Source organism: Rhinopithecus bieti, unplaced genomic scaffold (genome assembly GCF_001698545.2).
Source record: "Rhinopithecus bieti isolate Rb0 unplaced genomic scaffold, ASM169854v2 scaffold_76561, whole genome shotgun sequence".
NCBI classification, from domain to species: domain Eukaryota; kingdom Metazoa; phylum Chordata; class Mammalia; order Primates; family Cercopithecidae; genus Rhinopithecus; species Rhinopithecus bieti.
Genome location: NW_016828394.1, coordinates 753,185 through 766,457, shown reverse-complemented (window position 1 = coordinate 766,457; position 13,273 = coordinate 753,185). Strand labels below are relative to the sequence as shown.

Genomic DNA, 13,273 nt, shown 5'->3' with positions numbered 1-13,273 from the left:
AAATATAAAAGTTTATTTTATTTTATTTAAAAGCAAACCTGGACTAGGCTTCGGGTGTTTGATCTCTGTAGGGATCATTGGCATGCAATCATATAATGGAAACTAGTGTTAAGGATACAGTCTGTGAGAAACTAAGTCAAGTTCAACAAGATGCTGTGGGAAAGTGGCTTTGCGAAGAGTATTTGCATGTGTACATAGTGTGTAGGGAACAGGAGTCTCACCTTGGCTGGGCCTATGGTTGCAGAAACTTCTGCATATGTTGCAAAGAGTAAATTACAGATTCACATCCATTAATAGGCATTACTGAATATCTACTCAGTGCCAGACTCTATGCCGGATATTGCCTGAAGAATGCAGAGATGAGCAAGATGCCATCTTCTCTCAAAAAGATATATAGCCTGGTTGGGATGGAGAGGAGGGGAGTGGAGAAAATAAAGCTACCATGGTGAGATCTTAATGCACATTGCTGCTTGATTCTCCTTTGTTTTCAAAATTAGAATGGGTATTGCTTTCTGTTTTTTGGAAAATCAGATTAACTCCTGATTAAATGTAAGGTTTTGTTTTGTTTTGTTTTAATAACATGTCTTACTCTTGAAAAGGATGACAGTGAGACCTACGGACAAACTTTTACTCAAACATTTCTTCTTCAGAATTACCCTGGTCCGGAGCTCTGACCCCCTAAAATGGTAGATCTGAACATGTTGCACATTAGAGTAACCTGCGGACCTCAGGGACCGCCTCCATGAGCACAATTTTAACTAGTATTAGTGAGGCCGAGGTATTTACATTTCTAAAAACTTCCTAGGTGATTCAAACGTGCAGTCAGGATTAAAATACCACCAAGCAGGCGCTTTGTCCAGAAAGAGAGGATTACTGAGTGCACTAGGAGGGAAAAGAAGCTGTCAGACTGGGTCTGGATGAAGAGTTGCATCTGGAAGAGAGGTTTTTGCTGCCCCAGGTGGGCAGATTCCTCTCATCCATGAAAAAATTAGTGAAGAAGACACAGGGGGCTGGAGTGGAAATGCTTGAAGGCTGCCAATCTCACCTTTTCTAATCACGAGGCTTTTCAGAACAATATTTAGGAACCACTTTGGCTCTAATTATCAGCACATCCATTGCTCAGCAAATTCCTGGTTTCCCTGCATTTTCTCCTTTGAATATTTCAGGGGATTGTTTAGAATCCGCCCCACACCTAAGTGAACACTTCTCAGTTATACACCCGAAAGGTGTATGAACAACCAGGCTCGTCAGCTAAAAAGGAGGCTGACTTCTTGCATTTAAAATGAATGTTGACTGGAAAAGAAGGGGGTAAGGGGAGAAAAAAATCAAAAGTAAAAAGAAAGGCTGACTCAGGCCAACCACAATGCCTATGGTGTAAAATAACATCATTAAGAGAGTTTTGCCAGGGTTGGAATGATGCAAGAGCCTCTTTCAGCAAAACCTAAGATGCTTGGAAAAATTGTTCTAGAAACTTCTGCATTGTAAGATTAAGAGGTATTGGAAGATCACTTGAGCTACACATACTTTAGAGTGCTTAAAATAGAGACTGTCAGTACTACAAATAAATTAATGTTACATTTTTAAAGGCTTTAGTGGTCTGATAACCACCAGTCTTTTGAGCATGACAGATGTGAGTTCATACCCCAGCCCTTCCACTGGGTAATTTACTTAATTTTTTTGAGCTTCAGTTTATTGCACCTGCAAAATGGGATTAACTATGCCTCCTGGAGTGGTTAAGAGGATTTAATGAGATAATTTGGTGCACAGAGATCAGTGACTTGGTCCAAAATAATGTAAATTGAAAGTGACTTGGATGTGTTTCAAACTGGCCCCTAGTCCTGTGCCTTTCTGTTTTACCTGTAACCCTCTTCTTGACAGGGATGTCAGGGGATGAAGAACTCAGTTATCATTATGTTTGTTGTGCTTGTGGCTTAGGAGACTGCATGGACATATGATTTTAGAAAGGACATTAGAAGGTGTCCTTGCTGCCACCCCGTTCCATGAGGGAGAGTATCTGGGGGAATCTGAATATTCTTTAGTGAGAGAAAAGCATGGTGAGCCCCTACTCTTACACAACTTGAGCATGAGTAAAAAGAGAAATCTTACATCTGATTGGCACTTACTAATTATTAACATGCTTTCCTCCACATTATCTCCTGATGGAAACTTGGCAATCATGCCTCACCTTCATCTCCCTGAATCCAACCAGTCCAAAGTCCGTTCAGTTCAGCCTTAGTGACCTTCCTTTCCAAATCCATCTTCCTGAAGCACATCTCTGACTGTGTGACTTACTCTGATTGCAGGGCTCCTAAAGGCCATCTCTCCCTATGGGGACTTCAGCTTATGTTCTCATCCTTACCTCCTACTCCTGCTCTTCTCTCATGCATTCCTGCAGCCAAACGTAAGTACCCAGTTGTCTTGAACACTGTTGCAGCCCTCTTTTTTTTTTTTTTCAGTTTGTCATCAACATGGATTCTGATTTTATTATTTAAAATTTCTAAAATAGCAAATTGACAAAATTGGTATTCACTCCTCAAAATCCAACATGGCCATTTAAAAGAGAATCATGTTTAGAAGAATTAAAAGGTGCATGTAATCTCATGAATATATTTTTAGGAAGTGTAAAGAGAAGCATGTAGATTAGACGCCATTGACCTAACCTTACATACATGTAACATCGCATCCCTATATACAGATATATTCTATGTTCTTTTTATTAATTATAACTACGGGTTTAAAAGTTCTAGCGGTATGGATGCGTGCATAACCGTGCAGGTTTGTTACATAAGTGTAAAACGATAGAAAGATCTCATGGTTCACTTGTGCCTTAATTTCGTTTGGTCGTCATGACAACACCCATGCAATCCTCGTCATTTACAGCTCAGGTATCCCTACTACTCGCAGAATGCATCTCCCCCTCCCCCCTCAGTAGAAACTGAGGTCGCGAATTACCGGTGTGGCGTCGATTGTATTCCCCTTCCCAGTTTCCAGAAGGCTGTTCTAATATGTTCTAGATTCCCGACCTATCGAGTAGAGACATGCCGTGATTATGGTTTCTGATTCTTTATAAAACAAGGAAATAAGTCTGTTCTTGCGATAGTTTGCTGAGAATGATGGTTTCCAGCTGCATCCATGTCCCGCAGCCTTCTTTTGCATGTGTATAAACTCTTCCTACTGGTTCTGCTGTCACCCTCTTTCCAACTATTTGGAAGCAGTACATCCCCAGTGGTTAGGAACACAAGCTCTGGATTGAAATCTAGGCACAACCTTACGAGATGTGTGTTCTTCAGCAAGTTACTGAACCTTCCTCAGCCTTGTAAATAAAATATGCTAATGATACCTCAGTCATGGGGCAGTGGGAAGGATTGAGTGACGTCACAAGTCACCTGCTCAGCATAGGGTCTGACTTGCAGGAGACATTCTAAAAGTGTTAACTTCTATTGCTATTGCTGATTTCTTCTTATTTTTACTTCTGCCTGTTGAACCAAACTCTTCATTAAATATCACCTTCTTCAAGGAGGCCTCCTGATAACCTTTTTCCCTAGAGAAGTAATCTCTCCTTCTTTAATGCCCCATGGCCCTTCGTAGATCTCTCATGAACTCACTACTTAACGTACTTATTTGTGTCTTTGTCTTCTTCTTCCATTTAGAATATAAATTAATTGATCATGGGATCTTATTTTGATAATCTTTGTACCCACAAGAGCACTTATCACAGATAAAGTAATAACCCATTTCACATTCGATGGTTGGAGCACAAAGAAAGGGAAGTAATTTGCCCAAGGTCATGTAGCTAGTGCAGGGCAAAACCAGGCTAAAGACCCCCTCAACGTGTCACCATATTCAAAGATCTTGATCTTAAGCAATGAATGGGGACCATTAGATTTTATGCCCAAGTAGCAGACGGCAAAATTGACAAGCTGAACGGTGATACTGGGTTGACTGGCTCTATGGGTTATTCATAGAAAGGGGGGGTCTATAGATGAAAGCAAGTTTAAACCTCAACTTGTGTGAAACTCAAGTAAAAATCAGTTAGATTTCAACAAAACACTGATCGAAGTGCCAAAAATGGTTTAATTTTTTAAAAGCACATGCAACCTCTTTTAATTTGCTTGACTGCTCAAGCCAGTAAAACAGCAAAAGCAGTTTATTCAGTGAAAACACCCACACCCTTACTGTGGTTTGTTGAGCCAAGTTGGCCAGCCAGACAGACGGTTAAAATTGTCAACCAGGTGTGGATAGTGTCTCAGAAGGAAATGCTAAAAGAAGCCACTAGCAAAATGCTTTAATGTTTAAGAATATTTAGAGTGTGCAGTGAGGTGTCTGGCCAGAAAAACTATTGCTAAGCAAGTCCAATGGAGTGGGAAGAACATTTGCCTTGGAGCCTGAAGACCTTCTAAGAGAGTCATGATGGAACCGCTCCTTTTCTCTATAATTCTAGGCTGTCTCCATCTAGTAAAGTGGTCTGGGTGCCTTTTAGCGACTCATTGGTGAAGGGAGGTTTCAAGGCTCCTAAAATGAATGACTGAGAGTTATTTATATAATTTGGAAAGACACAGATCTAGGACTTCAACCCTCCATTAAAATGATGAAGGGAATGGATTTTCTGGGCCCAGGGAACAGAAGACCCCAGAACGTGCTCAGATTCAGATCTTCCAGGTACAACATTGAACCTTGGGAAGCAACTTTTTCAGTGAATTAAAACACACATACACAAGCACACATACCCCAACTATAATTTGGGCATTCAGGGCACTTTTGCTGTGAAGCAAATTGAATGTAGCATTGAAGAAAGACCTGTTGAATCTTCAATAGGAACTTGCATTGGCAAGGAATGCAGCACCCAGAGCCCGGTGGGATGTAGTTTATTCTGGGACAATGAACTTTATATAGTAGTAGGGCCTTCTAGCCTCAGGAAGGTACGTCAAACTTTTGGATCCTCTATGCAAAAAAGACCAAGGATGACTTGATCTTAGAAGCCCAGATCAGGGGAAAATGATGGTCAGGAAATAAAGAGGCTGGGTTCTTCCTAGTCCAGCCATGCAGTTCCATGCATATTGCACTAAGACAAGGGGGAGATCTTACTAGGAGGAATGTTATTCATACCTAAGTTTATAAAGCTAGACATCTAGTTACTGGCGACTTTTCAAAATCTCAATTAAATCCAAAAAGACAGATGATAGATAGATGGCTAGATGGTAGGTAGGTAGGTAGGTAGATAGATAGATAGAGAGAGAGAGAGAGAGATAAGCTAAGGGTAGAATACACACCTGTCTAGAAATGAGGACAAGCCTGAAAGAAGAAAGCCATTAGAAAAGCTACATAATTGATGCCACTTCTAAGCCTATCTTTAATGAAAGAAATGAAGAAAATGAATTTAGTCAATTAGAAAGTAATGAAGACCTTGCAAAAATAACTATTGACAAAAGGCTGGTAAGGGAATTCTTCAGTAATTTGAACGTAACACATACTGTACGAATCAGCAGGTCAGGGCAATATGCCTCCTAGGAGATTAAAGGCGCTGATACATGCCTATGTGATTTTGGGTAGTTACTTCTTCATTTAGCCAGCAGAATTGTGATCTGAGATGAACCCAGAAGCCAAACAAATGGAATTCTAAACTGCAAAACTAGAGAGAAGTCGTATAATGGTGATTATTCAGTCCAGGCATGGCTGGTTCCTATCAAGGGGACTGGGCATGAAGGAGGGATATCTTAAACCAAAAATACACAAAAAAGATTGCAAAGGGCAGGCCACAGTCTATTAAGGTAACTTTGTGGTATATTCACCTGTTTTTATAATCAGAATATTAGAAAATAGCATAAGTCATTCCAGATAAATAGTTTCTTCTTTAGATTATCAGAGGGGAAGGCAGTGTGCCACCTTCTTATCAGAGTGAAGGACAAGGACACCATTTCTTTTATCTTGCATATCCAGCAGGAAGAAAAGATGAGAGCTGAACTTCTGTGGGACTGGATTTCATAAATGCTCACTTTCAAAGCTAAGTGTGTGTGCATGCATGTGTGTGCATGAACACACATGTACATTTGGTAGGTAATGGACTTTGAAAGAGCCTGGATGGTCATCTCCTGACATATGGAGAATATGCGTAGTGAATGTAGGCTTGGCAAGATACTACAGATGTTGGTCCAGGACTTTGTTTGATTTTAAGCCTATGAGAACTCAGAAAAGATATTAACCAGACCATTAAGAAATGATACTGTGGAATGTTAGAACTGAAGAAGTTTTAGGAATCACCCAGTTCTGTCTTCCTAACTGCTTGCTAGGCCCAGAGACATTAAATGCCTCTTTAAAGCCAAATAGTGTGTCAGTATCACAACCTGAACTAAAACTCTACTGGGATATGGGGTGAGGCATGGTGGCTAATGCCTGTAATCCCAGCACTTTGGGAGGCTGAGGTGGGAGGATCACTTGAGGCCAGGAATTTGAGACCAGCCTGGCCCACATGGTGAAACACCATCTCTTAAAAAAAAAAAAAAAGAAAGAAAATTAGCCAGGCTTGATGGTGTGCACCTGTAATCCCAGCTACGCAGGAGGCTGAGCCAAGAGAATTGCTTGAGCCTAGGAAGCAGAGTTTACACTGAGCTGAGATTGCACTACTGCACTCCAGCCTGGATGACAGACCAAGACCCTATCTCAAAACAAAAAACAAAACCAAAAACCTCTATTGGGGTAGGATGGTCTTCTTGTTATACCATTCCACTCCTTGATGATGCCAGTCCACAGCACCTGGTGCTACCTACCAGACTAAATAAATAACTCCAGAGTTAAAAAAAATAATAAGAGATTCCATAGGAGGAAAAAAAGTGAAAAATTAGCTATCTATAGAAAATAATTCAAATTGGATAGTCTTCACTGATGAACAGATGCCCCCACAAATAAGCATGCGGGATGAATCTAGAGATAGCTTAGTTCTTTTTTAAATCATTTGACAAAAAGAAAGGAGTCACTGGAAATGGGTGTAAAGGGTATCACTAAAGAGGAAGGGCAGGTTTGTCAGACCATATTGGTATCCCACGCTTTTATTTTGGAAACATTCTGGGTTAAGGAAAAAAAAATCCTAGACATTGGAGTGATTCCAGAGAAAACTGGCACATAATTAAGGGAATGGAGTAGAAAAACTGATTTATAGAGGGAATTAAAGTAACACATTTTTATGGCTTTCTCACAAATAAGGGCATGTCTTTGACATATATCAAGGACTTTAATTGGAATAATGAGTTAATCCAGGGAGACATGATTTAGGCATGATATCAGAGGACAGAGTAACACGATGAGATTGGGGAATTACCTGAAGAAACGATGAAATTGTCATCTTCCTCATGAAAGTGAGACAAAAACAGAACAATTAGGAAGATAGTGCTTAACAGTAATTTTATATAAAAAGATTTAATTTCTCACTTTTGACAAAACTGAGCCAGTAGAATTATGCTTTCCATGTTTCCTTAATTTTTAGAGAAACTTTAACTTAAGATGCATCATCAATTTAATAGCAGCTATTATGTGGAGGGGGAAAACACTGCGTTAAATGTACAGGTTGATTGCAATCTTATGTCTCAATTTGAAAAATGTTAAAATGTGAAAATATATTCATTTTAGAATTGAAGAACTACAGTAATTATTTAAGTAATATATGTCTTCAACCCTGAGATAGGATATACTTTCTGCAAGTTCAATTTCTGATAATTTTAGGGCTGTTCGTAGAGCCTGACATGATTGTGGATATTCCAGTCAATTTGCTTGCCGTGTCCTCATCCCTTTCTCAGAGAATCTGTTTTCATTCTGATCCCTGGTGATTGGGAAGTTGACCAATTCTTCTGGCTATTACCGATAGGGCCAGGAATAAATCCTTGTTCCAAACCAGGACAACTTGTTCCAAAAAACAAACAAACAAAAACTAAAGGGGAAAGGCAAAGTCAATTACATGGGAGGTAAAGTTGTAAAGTTGGGGCCAGTGTTGGGCCATGACAAACCAATGCTACAAATAACCTAAATTAGAAAGGAGCAGCAAAGCCATCAGTCAATCAGAAAGAACTGGCATGGATTAAAAAAACAGATGTTCAGTGAGCACCAGAAAAATAGATGACTAATAGAAATGTACTCTATTCACATATAGCCCCTTCTTCTAAAAGGCCTACATGTGACTCTACGTGAAGCAGAAAGAGAGGGGAGACTCCCTGCCCCATCTTCCGATAGAGTTTTCTAAGTGGCCTAAGTGAACTTGGTCTCCAGTTGATATGGTTTGACTGTGTCCCCACCCAAATCTCACTTGAATTATAGCTCCCATAATCCCCATGTGTCATGGGAGGGACCCGGTGGTAGGTAATTGAATATTTGGGGGGTTTTTCCCATGCTCTTCTCAGGATAGTGAATAAGTCTCACGAGATCTGACGGTTTTATAAAGGGCAGTTCCCCTGTACATGCTCTCCTGCTTGCCACCATGTAAGAAATGCCTTTCCTCCTCCTTTGTCTTCTACCATGATTGTGAGGCCTCCCCAGCCATATGGAACTATGAGTACATTAAGCCTCTTTTTCTTTATAAATTATCCAGTCTCAGGTATTTCTTCATAGCAGTATGAAGATAGACTAACACAGTAAATTGGTACCTGGAGAGTGGGGTACTACTATTAAGATACCTGAAAATGTAGAAGCAACTTTGGAACTGGGTAACAGGCAGAGGCTGGAACAATTTGCAGTGCCCAGAAGAAGATAGAAAAATGTGGGAAAGTTTGGAACTTCTTAGAGACTTGTTGCATGGTTTTGACAAAAATGCTAATAGTGATATGGACAATAGAGTCCAGGCTGAGGTTGTCTCAGATGGAGATGAGGAACTTATTTGAACTTGAGAGAAATGATTCAGGGTATCTGGCAGAGGAAATTTCTAAGCAGCAAGGTGTTCAAGATGTAACTTAGGTGCTCTTAAAAGCATTCAGTTTTATTCATTAATGAAAATATGGTTTGGAATTGGAACTTATGTTTAAAAAGGAAGCAGAACATAAAAGTTTGGAAAATTTGCAGCCTGACAGTGTGATAGAAAAAACAAACAAACAAAACAAAACAAAACATTTTCCAAGTAGAAATTCAAGCCAGCTGCGGAAATTCACATAAGTTACAAGGAACCAATTGTTAATCGCCAAGACAATGACAATGGGGAAAATGTCTCCAGGGCATGTCAGAGGTCTTCATGGCAGCCCCTCCCATTACAGGCCCAGAGGACTAGGAGGAAAAAAATGGTTTTGTGAGCCTGGCCCAGGGCTCCCCTGCTCTATGTAGCCTCAGGATATGGTAACCTGTGTCCCAGCTGCTTCAGCTCCAGCCATGACTAAAAGGGGGTAACATAAAGCTCAGGCCACTGCTTCAGAGGGTGCAAGTCCCAAGCCTTGGCAGCTTACACGTAGTGTTGGGCCTGTGGGTGCGCAGATGGCAATAATTGAGGTTTGGGAACCTCTGCCTAGATTTCAGAGGATGTATGGAAACACTTAGATGTCCAGACAGAGGTGTGCAGCAGGGACAGAACTCTCACGGAGAACCTCTCCTAGGTCTGTATGAAAGGGAAATGTGAGGTTGGAGTCCCCACAGAGAGTCCCCACTGGGGCACTGCCTAGTGGAGCTGTGAGAAGAGGACCACCATCCTCCAGACCCCAGAATGGTAGCTCTACCAACAGCTTGCACCTGGAAAAGCCAAAAATACTCAACGCCAGTCCATGAAAGTAAGCCAGGAGGAAGACCATACCCTGCAAAGCCACAGGCCCAGAGATGCTCAAGACCATGGAAACTCACTTCTTGCATCAGAGTGACCTGGATGTGAGACATAGAGTCAAAGGAGAACTTTTCAGAGCTTTAAGATTTGACTGCCCTGCTGAATTTTGGACTTGCATGGGGCCTGTAGCACCTCTGTTTTGGCCAGTTTCTCTCATTTGGAATGGATGTATTTACCCAATGCCTGTACTCTTGTTGTATCTAGGAAATAACTTGCTTTTGATTTTACAGGTTCATAGGCACAAGGGACTTGCCTTGTCTCAGACAAGACTTTGGACTGTGGACTTTTGAGTTAATGCTGAAATGAATTAAGACTTTATAGGATTGTTAGGAAGAAGTGATTGGTTTTAAAGTTTGAGGACATGAGATTTGGGAGGAGCCAAGGGTGGAATTATATGGTTTGGCTGTGTCCTTACTCAAATCTCATCTTGAATTGTAGCTCCTGTTATCCCCACATATTGTGGGAGGGACTTGGTGGGAGATAATTGAATCATGGGGGTGGGTTTCCCCATGCTGTTCTTGTGATAGTGAATAAGTCTCATGAGATCTGATTGTTTTATAAAGGGCAGTTCCCTTGCACATGCTTTCTTGCCTGCTGCCATGTAAGACATGCCTTTGTTCCTCCTTTGCCTTCCACGTGATTGTGAGGCACCCCCAGCCATGTGGAACTGTGATTTCATTAAACCTCTTTTTCTTTATAAAGTACCCAGTCTCAAGTATTTCTTCATAGCAGTAGGACTAATACACCAGTCTTGGACTGTCTTAGACTTTCCTTTCGGTAAAGATATGCTTCTACTGGAGCCAGTTTGAATGAACATCTTCCTAGCAATGGAAAGAATGCTGATTGACACATATGCCACCTGGTTCCTTTCTCTCTACTTCTGCCCATTTTATTAATGCCTCATGGTCATAGTACATTAAACAAAAGCTTTTCAGAGAAGATATGTAGTGCTGACATAGACTGAATTGTGACATGAGTCTGGTGATCCTCTAGAATAAATAGACTGATACTAAATAACTGGCTGTAAAGCCATTGTTTCTGCTATTGGTGTGAAGGTGGTGCATCTTGACCCTTGTCCAGAAGCCAGGTCCTAACTCAGCATGTGTTTTTCTGGATCTTCTTGTCATTCACAGATCCCATGGCAGCCCATCCTTTGAATTGTTCAATCATGAGGTTCCCTTAGACCACAGCCACCCTCCAAGCATTATTTTTTTATTACAGGATGCCAGGACCAACATTTGTATTCTTAGAATTTATAAATCTTTTTTTCCCAACAGCCCACGTGGTAGTCATTTTGATAACAGGGCATTCTGATTTCAATGAAACCTTATTTTCTGTTCTGAATTGCAGTGCCTTCTTCAGCAGTAGTTCCCTAAGCAAACGTGTGGGCTGTTTGCTTTGCTTTCGACTCTCATGCATTTTTAATGATTTACAAGGAAAAGATTTTTTCCTCTCCTTTTTTAATAATAAATTTAATGACTTAATACACATCAAGTGGAATCATTGGTTTGTGGTGACGGTTTTATAATTCCAAGTTCAAGTTTTTTTTTTCTATTTAATTATGCGTAATAACTCTCATGGAATATAATGCAATAACAAAAACATGCACCAATGTTGGCATAAGAGCCTGTTGTTTATTAGTATTGGTTCTGTGCTTTATGTTTGAAATAAAATATTTGGAACTAATGTTAGCCATGTTTCCTCCAAACTAGATAAAAAGAAGTAAAAAAAAACTTTATCCTTGAAAATACCATGTTCCAATCTATGGCGATAAAAGCCAGCAGCTCTTGAGATAGCAAATTAAATTTTATTTGTAGAAAGCACTGTGCTGTGTTTTGTTGCTTGCTCAGAGTTATTTTTTAATACTAATAATTTAATAAAGTAGAAGACCGATACATTGACCTGTGTTCTCTAAGGCACGAGAGTATTTTCCAGGGTTAAAAGGCATAGCTTGCTGAAAGGTTGTTTGTTTTACATTCTAACCTATTACTTATTTCTCTTGCTTTCTTGCCAGATCTAGCCTTAGCCTTCAGAAATTTTGAATTTTGGAAAACATAAAGTAGTTGAATTATCAGAATCTGCAAGTCAGACTTTTAAAACTCTGATTGATAAGGACTGGTTTTCCTAAGATCCAACACATTCAAGTTTTGTTTTAGTGAGTAGTGCAGTACATAGGCATAAAACCAAAGACAAAAGATAGTACGTAGGCATAAAACCAAAGACAAAAGCCAAGCAGTGACTCTAAATGAAGCATCGGTCTGAAGGAGCTAGGTAGGAGCTTAGAACCAGGTACAAGGGGGTAAGATAGAATCTGGAAGCCCCAGAAGACAGCATGATTGGAGACAGAGAGAGTACCTGGCGAGATTGTCCGAGATCTTGCAGAGACTCAGGGGACCTCTTAGAGAGTGCCTGTGTCCCCTGTAGAAAAGAAGTACAACGTGGTGGTTAAAGACACCAACTCTGGAGTAATACAAACATGCAGTCAAGTTCTAACTCTACTGCTCAACAATGATATCACCTTGGCCAAGTCATTTTACTCTCTCATATTCAGTTGTTTCATGTGTGAAATGGAGTTAGTAAACCAAACAACTACATAAAAGAGTGTTGTGAAATGTAAGTGAGAAAATGCTATTGTTAGTTATAATTAGTGCTGAGTCAGATTCTTTTAATGTAAAAATGCTGCTCTTAATTCTACACATATGCATATTTGTATCAATAGAAATATAAGAGTTTTTTTGGCTTTGTGCGTAAGTGGCAAATATTATAGGTCTCTATCTTTTTACTTTTAAAATATTATTTTATTTCTAAACTTTTTCCTTTTATATAAACAATTTTGTTGAGTTATAATAATCATACAGTGAGATGAACTGTAGTGAAGTAACCATGCCCCTATAGAACTAAAGAACACTTCCATCATCTCAGAAAGCAGCCTTGTGCTTCATCCCAGTTAAACCCTGCCACCAACCCACTACTCCAGAAGCACATACTCTTCTGAGTTATCATTGTAGATTAGCTTTGCTTGTTCCAGGACTTCATAATTATGGTTTAAAAGTTTACATTAAAAGTAATTGCAAAAACCACATTTTTTTTTTTTTTTTTTTTTTGGTATCTGAATTCTTTTGCTAAAAAAAATAGTTTGGAGAGTCATTCATGTTGCTGTGCATAACAGTGATTCATTCCTTTGAATTGCTGAGTAGTACTCCATTTTATAGTTATATCATCTTTTTTTCCATTCTCCTGTCTGGAAATCTGGGTTGTCTCGAGTCGGGGCTATTAAGAGCAAAGCTGCTAGAAACATTCTTGTACACATCTTTTAAAAGCATATGTTTTCATTTCTCTTGACTCTATACCTATGAATAAATTGCTGGGTCATAAGTAGATGTAAGTTTAACTATGAAAAACTAACAAACTGATTTCTAAACTGGCTATACCATTTTATACTCCTATCAGCAATATATGAGAATACTAGTTGTTTTACATTCTTAAAAATAT

At 39.7% G+C, this 13,273-nt stretch overlaps 1 long non-coding RNA gene across 1 annotated transcript in view; it reads left to right on the top strand.

Moving 5' to 3' along the window:
• The first annotated feature begins 2,307 nt into the window (after positions 1-2,307).
• LOC108523761 (uncharacterized) overlaps positions 2,308-13,273 on the top strand; it is a 31,659-nt gene continuing 20,693 nt past the window's right edge. The window contains exon 1 of the long non-coding RNA XR_001883888.1: positions 2,308-2,401. This is a non-coding gene — a long non-coding RNA (uncharacterized LOC108523761). The remainder of the gene's footprint in view (positions 2,402-13,273) is intronic.